This window comes from Lissotriton vulgaris, chromosome 8 (assembly GCF_964263255.1).
Source record: "Lissotriton vulgaris chromosome 8, aLisVul1.2, whole genome shotgun sequence".
Lineage (NCBI taxonomy): Eukaryota > Metazoa > Chordata > Amphibia > Caudata > Salamandridae > Lissotriton > Lissotriton vulgaris.
The window spans coordinates 328,858,421-328,868,591 of record NC_141696.1 but is presented as its reverse complement, the minus strand read 5'-3'; positions in this window follow the sequence as shown (position 1 = coordinate 328,868,591).

Below are 10,171 nucleotides of genomic sequence, written 5' to 3'. Positions count from 1 at the left end.
GGGCTGCGTTGTTTATGGTCTGGGTACAAACAATGGAAGAGTCTCGCTGCAGCACGGGTGCCACACTGATGGATTGTATGTGACTCCAGCGGGTTCAAATGAGTTCTGCAATTTTAGCAGACATACCAGATGTGCCTTGTAAGCCTTACATTCGAGCCCTAGGCTCATTCGAGTACATCACATACAGTTAGCAGTGAGACTGCATATTCAGAGAGTATTACTGAAATGAAAATATTGTCTCGAGATAGCCTTAGATGTACCGCGGGCCCCGGAACAGAAGGGGGGGGGGGAGGAAAGCGTAGACACAGACAAGAGGCGCTGACAGGGAGAGCTCCGTGAAATGGATTTTTAAAAAAAGAAACATGCGCCCAGCATCTGTCTTCAATTACTGCGGGCCCTGACAGCCGCGATAATTGACGAAATATGCCCTTCTGCTGCGCGTGTCCCCACGGAATATGCACTAGGCGGAGCAACTCTAACGCCTATGGCCTATTGTGTGCTCTCTTGTAAAAACACACGCATGCGAGGGCCAATTGCCATGCAGCTGGCAACAAAAACCAGCAAAAATCACGAGCTTTCAGGAATTCGGTAGGTACAATTTTCGAAGCCCTCAGAAAAGGACTCTTAAGCCACGCCCACTTCGTGGGACGTAGGCCGAGCCCTAAAAATACCAGGCCTTGTGCCGCACTCCGACCACCCTTTGCACTTACCCTCTGACAACAAAATAAAAAAGAAGCAAATTGCTATGCCACTCACCCACATCACTCTCTACTCAACCCTGCCCCTTCACACTTGCTGCTCTATATACTAGAACATATAAACAAACACCTACATCCAACCACCCACCATTATTTGGGATCTCCATTCCACTCCTCACCCAAAGCATCACTCTGACACAAGCCGAGAGCTTGACAAAAACTGACAACAGCTTTTTGAAAATCTCCTAGTTAGCAAGGCATAGCAAGTTTTTCCGGCATTACTGTAAACATGGGTTTACTACTCAGCAGAACATTGAAAAGAATAATAATTATGAAACAGACATTGATTAATGGAAAAAAACAACTCTCGATATGGGTAACTGTTTTCTTTGCCTTGCACATAAAAACTGCATGTATATTTCAAGTAATTTAGTAAATAGTACAGTAGTTCCCAATAATGTGGTTCCACCGAAGGTAGTAGCAATTTAATATCTTCGGTGTATTTCAGGGTCACCATGGTGTTACTATTTTCAATCCAATCACGAGTTACATTATACACGATCCTGGAGATGCTGCTAATGTATACGTTTTTTAGGATGTGCAATTTTGGGTGACTAAGTATTCGCGTAAATTAATAACTCCGATTGTGCACTTGGTAGCTACCGACGAACAAATGAGATTGAACTTGAAACAAAATAATTATATGGTTTAAAGGTGTGCTTAATAATGCAATATAGTTATGCCATTTTATTAAAATGGACGCAATACCTGGTGTTCTGCTCATCTTGCCTCATTCATTTTCCCTCTCCCAAACAGTGACCTGCTGAAAATCTTCTCTCCTCGCAGATTCCACGGAGCACAGTGTTACGATGTAGATGGCAACTGTCCTTAAAAAGTGTGTATTACAGAATTAAACTTTCCACTGTGTGCTTTAGGTATAACTCTGAAGGACTTCCACTGCATTTCCAATGTAGGACTGCAGAAGAATTGTTTTTTAGGGATCTGTGTTTGAGAAATGTTTCATAATGTATTCTACATCTGCAAAGTGGAATTACTGAGGACACAAACTGAATAATTGTTTTACCTTAAGAAATGTTAGTGCTAAGAGTTTTAGCTATTACGAATTTGCTTTTGATTTGTCCAATGTGAGCTAATCATGTCATGCTGAATTGACATTCTGCTGTTTGTGTAAAATGTGTATAAAACCCCCTGGTTTTATGGGATTTGGGTGAAACTGCTTATTTTCCTACGAGACTTTGTCATATTTACTTGAGACCTTGTTTTTTTCCAGTAGAATGCTGTCAGTATTATTTATGACTTTTGACACTTTAGAATCTGAAGATATTCTGCTGCTTAAAAAGGGATTATTATTCTGTTTTCTGATTTTGTACTTTGATCTAGGTCTTCATCACATTTATCTGTATCACTTATGATAAGAATTCAGCAATAAACCCTTTAAAACGCATTTTTGATCTAGAATTCAGACATTGAGCACCTCTAGTTTTGATGTGATCTTTGCTCTGATGACTAATAATTTAATGTTGTGGAGGGTGGTCTCTTGGCACTAGATCAAAGAGAACGTGCAGAGCCAAACTGCCCGCCTTACAAATCATGGCATTTAAATTATTGAGATCAGTAAATCATTGGAGTTTGGCTCCTAGTAGGTTAGTGAAAAAATCCAAATATGAATTATGCTGGGGTAAATAGATCTGTTTACCCAAAGGAGGAAAAAGAGGCCACAACGCTCAAACTGGACACAAATTGCATGTAAACAAGAGCGAAGCCATGTGCAGTTTACGATAAATTCTACTTATGTTTAAGAAGGACCCACCATAGTGATTCTTAAAGGATTCCTTTAAACCTTATTTTTTGCACCGAATATGATATTTTACTGCCTGCAAAAAGTATCATGAATACTAAAGAGACATTGAGGATTTTCTTTGGCCTTGCACGTGAAAAGTTTACATGAATATTTCTAATCCCTTTTATTTTGGAATCCAACCTCGTGTGTGATTTAGGAAAAAAACACTCAGCGCGGTTAACCGACCAAAGAGCAAATCTATAGATGAATTACTGATCAGTCAGACTCCTCTCGGCAAATTGGTGAGTTAACGGCTGGGTTCCGACAAAGAACCCCTTCAAGGGTTCCTTGAAACAGAACACCTTCCTTTCCTGTTTAACGAAATGAGTAGGCATTATGAGAGAGACTTCTAAAATAGTAAACACCATCTTCGCAATAATTAATAAAACAAAGTTGTGTTGACATTGCGCAGGGTAAAAGTTCAAAGTCCTAATTCACAACACAAATCCCAGCAGGACAATTATTAACTTCTGGAATCCATGGTCAGACAGCAGCTAACAGCTTTGGTACGTTTTGCACATGGTCTATGAAAGGTATCTTGGGACGCGTGTGTACTCTGTGGCTGTAAGTCAACAGATACCAATTAGGTCATTACATTCCTGTGTGGATGTAAGCGCGCCTCAAATTCGCAACTTGAGCTTATGGTTAAACAAAACCTGAACGTGGTCTGTGACAGTGTGTCTTGCAATACTTTAATTACCAACACAAATTCAGGAGATACAAATAATGATTTTAAAAATCCTAGCAATTACTTCTTCTAATATGTTAAAGAAAGGTGGGAGCCTAGTGCTTCACATCCCAGGACACAGTTCACCCCAAGGCATTATGGTAATGAAGTGCATGATACCACTACTGTAACAGTCTTTAGCTTTTACCCAGTGTTGGTGCAGCCTCTGCTATGTATCTCTAAACACGTCTTTCAGGATAGTTGTCCTTCATCCGTTAAAAGCAACACATAATTTTAGGGGTGCTGGGCATGGTGCTTGAAGTCTTCTCAGGTCTCTGTATGACTCACTGAGCGCAGGTACATCAACCAGAGCTCATTAGCTCAAGGGGACCTTTTTAAGCAAAAGGAGAGTAGGAACAAGCTGCTTTACAACCCAGTTCGCCACAATGCATTATGGTAAATGCAGTGCAATACAACACTTACTTTATGTAACAGTCTTTAGTTTTTGCCTGAGTTGGTGCAGCCAGTGCTGAGCAAACTTGCTGCAGCTGGGTCCAGGGATGGTTCAGGTTGCTGGGGAGTCTTTTCTATCTGAGGCTCAGACCATTAGGCTTGCATACTAGCACTTGGACTCACTCTGAGGTCCTGGGTTCAAGATGAAGTTGCAGTTCCAGTTCTACTTCCCCAGGCAAGAGGGCAGCACGTTAGCAATTCCTTTAAGGCAGCAATGCAGCAGAGTGATAATAGCACAGTAGTTGTTTCTGGCAGAGTATCCAAAGGTTTAGAAGTGTACTAAAGAGTTGGTGCCTGAGGTCCAGTATGTATATCCACTTGTGCCTTTAAGTGGGAAAGAAGCTTCTAGGGGTTTTCTTTTGAAGTCCCCATTTATCCTGCCTCCACTGTACTGGGTCAATGCCAACTACAGGGGGTATGCAGCTGTCTGTGTGGATGCAGTACACAGTTTATTCAAATGTAAGTGGGACTGTAACCAGCTCCTCCCTCCCATCCTACCCATGATGTCCAAACCAGGCACACCTAAGCTTCCTATGGTGTGTGGTTGTCTAGGAGGAATACATAAAGCTCAACTGCCAGCAAGACCCAGTCATGTGACCAGAGAAAGACTACAGGTACTGAATGGGTAAGGAAGGAAAATGTCAAATTCTGAAAGTGAAAAGAACAGATGATGGACGAATGTTGAACAAATCAAACATTCACCAGTCACAGATCTGGGTTTAATAGATTGGTGGTTTTTTTGCTCAGCACCAGGGAAGACCTGGCCTGGCAGTTCTGGCTTCACTGTTCCCATAGGGAGCCGAGTCAAGCGGATTTTACATATGGCTGGGTCCAAACTGGAATGGCATGGTGAGCATTAAAAATGATGGATTTAGCCCAGATCTCTGTTCTGGGGTGAATGTATGACATTGTTCAGCATTCCCTTCATTAATTGTTCATTTGCATTCTCCAGTATTAGGGGTGTCTTTCATAGATTCACATGCCTGAATCACTCCCCGTCGTCGGAGTGGGAGTCCCACGGTACATAAAAAAGCAATAATATGCCATAATATATATAGCAAATACCTGAAGTACCAAACCAGGAAGTAAAGTAGCACCAGCTACAGTAGAAAAAACCTCCACACTCGTGACTATCCTAGTCATTATGTGTTAGTCCAAACTGCAGCCAATCAGGCAGAATGTTCTCCCCAGAGGCTCAGGCTCTCAGATTTTCTACCGCACGTCGTGTGAAGGGAGTCTCCCTGAGCTCTGCTCAGTTTTCTTCAAGATTAGTTAGTTTCTTCAAGTTTTTCAGAGGTCTACTTCTAAATCCCTGTTCAGGGCCTGTGATTCTTGTGGGAAGCTTAGGCTATTCAAAGAAGATCCCCACAAAAAATGTTTATATTGCCTTTATCCTGACCATAAGACAAAGGAGTGCAAGATCTGCCGGACCTTCCCCCCTAAGACCATCAAGGACAGAGAAGGACGACTGCTGTTGTGGCTTAACAGACTCAAGGACAAGGAGGACCCTTTGTCTGAGGTAGGAAGCATTGCCTCTGGTTCTTCACTAATTTCCATTAAGAGGAAGGCTGAAACTGAAGTTTCATCTCCAAGGGCGAAGGTGGCAAAGAAGGCGCAATCCTCTCTGGATTCTTCGGGGCCTAGTGTTTCAAAAAAGACTCTTCCACCTGTTAAGATGGATAGTACGCCCTCTAAGAAGTCTGGGAAATCTGCAGTTCCCAAGAAATCTTCACAGTCTGTGCCTCCTCAGTTGCCACCTTTGACAATTTCATCGTCAAAAAAGGATTGTGTTTCCTCTCATGTGGCCACGTCTACCACCTGCACGATGACTTTCTCCTCACCTAAGCCAGCTCTAGTGATGTCTTCGGCCTCATCGCCTACGCTGGTCCATGTGCAGATGAGGCCTATCTCGTCGTCGAATATAGTCCCGTCGACGATGGCTAAGGTACCGTCGACGAGCTCCTCGTCTACGAATTTAATGTCGACGGTTGGCTCCCCGTCAACGATGAAAATGGTGCCGTCGACCAGCTCTAGTGATGTCTTCGGCCTCATCGCCTACGCTGGTCCATGTGCAGATGAGGCCTATCTCGTCGTCGAATATAGTCCCGTCGACGATGGCTAAGGTACCGTCGACGAGCTCCTCGTCTACGAATTTAATGCTCTCGTCGACGAAGCTCTCGCCGACGACGTTGCCGTCGACGATGAAATTCTCGTCGACGATGAAATCCACGCCGACGAAGCTACCGTCGACGACCTTGACGACGTACCCGTCGACGAAGTTATCGTCGACGAAGATATCATCTAAAAAGTCGTCGTCGACGAAGATAGATCAATCGTCGACGATGGTACAGTCGACGAAGCAAAAAATTCAGCAGCAAAAAGCAGGTTCGTCGGCGACGGAGGTGATCCCATCGACGCCACCACTGTCAAGCTGCACTGCCTTACAAGTCTGGTCAGCACAGCCATCTGGGATACCGTTGCCCTCACCTGCAACTACAGCTACGCTGTTAAAGAAACGGGCTACTAATGAGGCGATTCCTTCTACGCTGGTAGTGCCAGAGAAGCTTTTGGATTCTGATGAGGAAGGATCCTATGAGGATGAGAACTTTGGATTGGCCAGAAGTCCGTCTGACCTCCAAATTAAGATACAAGACGGTGATACGGAGGAAGATATGCAAGAAACGGAGCCCTTATCACATGAGGACAGGCCTGCTCCCACCATGCAAATGCCTGAGGAATTGATTCGCAATCTACAATACATGCTCAGCAACTACTATAGGCGTTTTCCACCTTCAGAGTCAGGTGACTCATGTATCTACGCCAAGACCTAAAACAGCGACGCCGCTTCAAAGCAGGCACAGCCAGTTGTTTCTGTGACGTTGGAGGAAGGACATGCAGCATTGTCTGCGTCACAAGTCATAGCTCCTCAAACAGAGGATGATGAGTACTCAGGTAATGAGGAGCAGGAAGAAGGAGAATTAGACAATAGGTCAGAATCGTCGGAGTATGAGGATTACAATGCAAACACACCCTCTCCGGCAGAGCCTACAACATCAGAGTCACCTCCTGTGGACATTGCCTCATTCCACAAGATCATGGATAGAGCAACTAGGAGGTTCCTGATAACTATGGAGTCAAAACAAGAAGACTGCTTCTTGTATGACTTCAAGTCTTCGCCACAGAAACAGAGTTGGACCATTCCAATCATAGATTTCATATGGAAGGAAGGACTGAAGATCATGTCCAAACCAAATTCTTTGCCAGCAGTGCTCCCGAGAGTGGATAAAAAATATAGGGCGCCAAATTCATCTCCAGCGCGCCTCATTGGACAAGCGAAAGCAGACTCTGTGGTAGCGCAGGCAGCGCAAAACAGATCTACTAACCCGACATCTCAGGTCTCTGTTCCGCCAGATAAAGACGGGAGACGTCTAGATTCAATCGGGAAAAAAGTTTCTACAATTGCAGCTACAACTATTAGAGCCACTAACTCTCTAGCCATATTAAGGAGATACGATAGGCAGATGTGGTCGGACATCTTGCCGTATGTGGACAAACTTCCCGAGCCAGATCGGGCTGAAGCAAAGAAGATCCTTCAGGAAGGAGAGTGCGTCTCATCTGAGATGATTGATGCTGCAGTGGACGTTGCTGCCACAGGTTTTCGTCAGCTAGCGGGTGCAGCTGTTCTCAGGAGGCAAGGATGGTTGAAGGCAACATCCTTTCGACAGGAGGTCCAAACAAGGATTATAGATATGGCTTATGATGGAGAGTATTTATTTGGAAAGCATGTAGACGATGCTCTGGAAGCCATCAAGAAGGATACTGAGACAGCACGTTCGCTGGGCACTTTACAATGCAGGAAGTCTTCCTTTCGTGGAGCAAGAGGAAGAGGGAATTTCTCTAATAGAGGAGGCTTTAACCAACAGCGCTCCTATACTTCCGCCCAGGGAAACCAAAGATACCAGCCAGACTTACGGACAGAGAAAAGGAAATTTTTCTTAGTCTCGATGAAAATCCAACTATCGCGGAAGAGACAATAAAAAGTGAGAAACGCATCCTGCCGCCACTTTGACCCAACCCAAACCAAATTGGAGGAAAAATATCCCAAAATTACTTAAATTGGTCCAAGATTACCACAGACAAATGGGTTCTGGATGTGGTAGCCAGAGGTCACATTTTGGAATTCGTAAAAACTCCTCCAAACTCCCCCCCAAGAGGACCACCTCCAGCACATCTCAAGGAGCTGTTTGCCCAGATCAACACTGATTCGAAAAGGAGCAATAGAAAGGGTACCTCATCATCAGAAAGGAAAAGGCTTCTACTCAAGATTTTTCGTTATTCGCAAGAAGTCGGGGGAATGGCGACCCATCCTCGACCTGCGTGCCCTCAACAAATTCCTCAAAAAATTGTCATTCAGGATGCTGACACTTCAAGAAATCCTCCATTTTCTTTCGGCGGGAGAGTATATGGCAACACTCGACCTTCAGGATGCATACTTCCATGTTCCAATTTTTCCCAGGCACCGGAAGTTTCTAAGGTTCAGAGTGGCTGGCAGGGACTTCCAGTTCAAAGTTCTTCCCTTTGGACTGCGCTCAGCCCCCAGAGTGTTCACAAAGATACTGGCCCCGGTGGCAGCCCACCTTCGGTTGCAGTCAATACAGATATATCCATATCTAGACGTTTGCCTTATCAAGGCCAGTTCTTTCAACATGGTAAAAACTCACATTCAAAAAACTCTGTCACTGATGCAAAGCCTGGGTTTCTCAGTGAACTTCGAGAAATAGCACCTAACGCCAGCAAGGAGAAAGACTTTCTTGCGAGCGACACTGGACACCAAGCTCGCCCAAGTATTTATCTCAAAGGAGAGACAGGAAAAGATACAGCGGCTGGCTGCTGCACTGTTGTTAAAAAGGTGCGTTTCAGTACGCATGTTCAAGTCCTTCATAAGGATGATTTCTTCCTGTATTCTTCTCACCCCCAACTGTCGTCTTCGGATGAGGCCCTTGCAAGAGGAGCTCAGTCGCCAGTGGATACAGGTGTCGGGGTCCTTCGAGGACATCATAAAAATAACACCACGAATGCGAGAAGCGATCCAATGGTGGAGTCAAGGTTGCAACCTACAAGTGGGATGCTCTTTCCTCACGGAAGTGCCCAGGTTCATAGTGACGACAGACGCTTCAATGACAGGCTGGGGTGCACACCTCCAAGGCATGACGGTCAGCGGGAAATGGGACAAAATCCAAATGAAATGGCACATAAACAGGCTAGAATTGCACGCCATCTTTCTAGCCCTGAAGTCCTTTCAGGCGACCCTAGAAGGTGCCACAGTCTTGGTTCGGACAGACAACACCACCTGCATGCATTACCTAAACAAGCAGGGAGGCACAAGATCAGCCCGGCTGTCGCACCAGGCACAAGAGATTTGGAGTTGGGCCCTGACTCACAATATCCATCTGTCAGCTGTCCATGTCCCGGGAATCGCGAATGTGTTAGCGGACTCTCTCAGCAGATCCACAGGTTGCACTCACGAGTGGGAAATACATCAACCATCTCTAGACCGCATCTTTCAGACATGGGGGCATCCGGATCTGGACTTGTTTGCGACGCATCAGAACCGGAAATGCCCATACTTTGCAAGCTGGGTTCCACACAAGGACTCGTGCGGGGATGCCCTTTCGATGAGTTGGTATCAAATATTCGCTTACGCTTTTCCACCGATACCACTGATCCCGAAAGTCATCAAGAAGATGAAGAAGCAACCATGCCGGTTGATACTGATTGCTCCACGATGGCCCCGGCAAAACTGGTTCACCGAGCTGCTCCTTCTCTCGGAATGCAACCCTATCCAACTTCCTCGCATTCCGAATCTTCTCTCTACCCACAAGGGCAGGGTGTACCATCCGGACCCAAACTCGCTGAAATTGTCGGCTTGGCTCCTCAGCACATGGAATTTGCACACTTAAACATTCCGCAGGATTGCCAGGAGGTACTGGCGAAGGCCAGAGCTTCATCTACGATCAAGACCTACAAACTTAAGTGGAGGTGTTTCTGTGCATGGTGCCAGTCTAATGGTCTTCATCCCATTCATGCCAAGCCAGAGCAAATTCTACCCTTCTTTTTGCACTTAGCCAGATTGGGTTTGGCACATTCTACTCTTAAGGTCTTCCTGGCTGCCATTTCCAGATTTCGTCAGGATGGATCAAATTCTTTGTTTTCCGTGCGGATTATACAGCAATTTTTCAAAGGATTGTTTCGTATGTTTCCGCCTGTGCGGAAACCTCCTCCTACATGGCATCTGAATGTAGTACTAACTCAGCTCATGCGTCACCCTTTCGAGCCGATCCATAAGGTGAACCTGAAATTTTTAACATGGAAAGTGTCATTGTTACTGGCTTTAACATCTGCTAGAAGAGTTAGCGATATTCAGGCATTCAC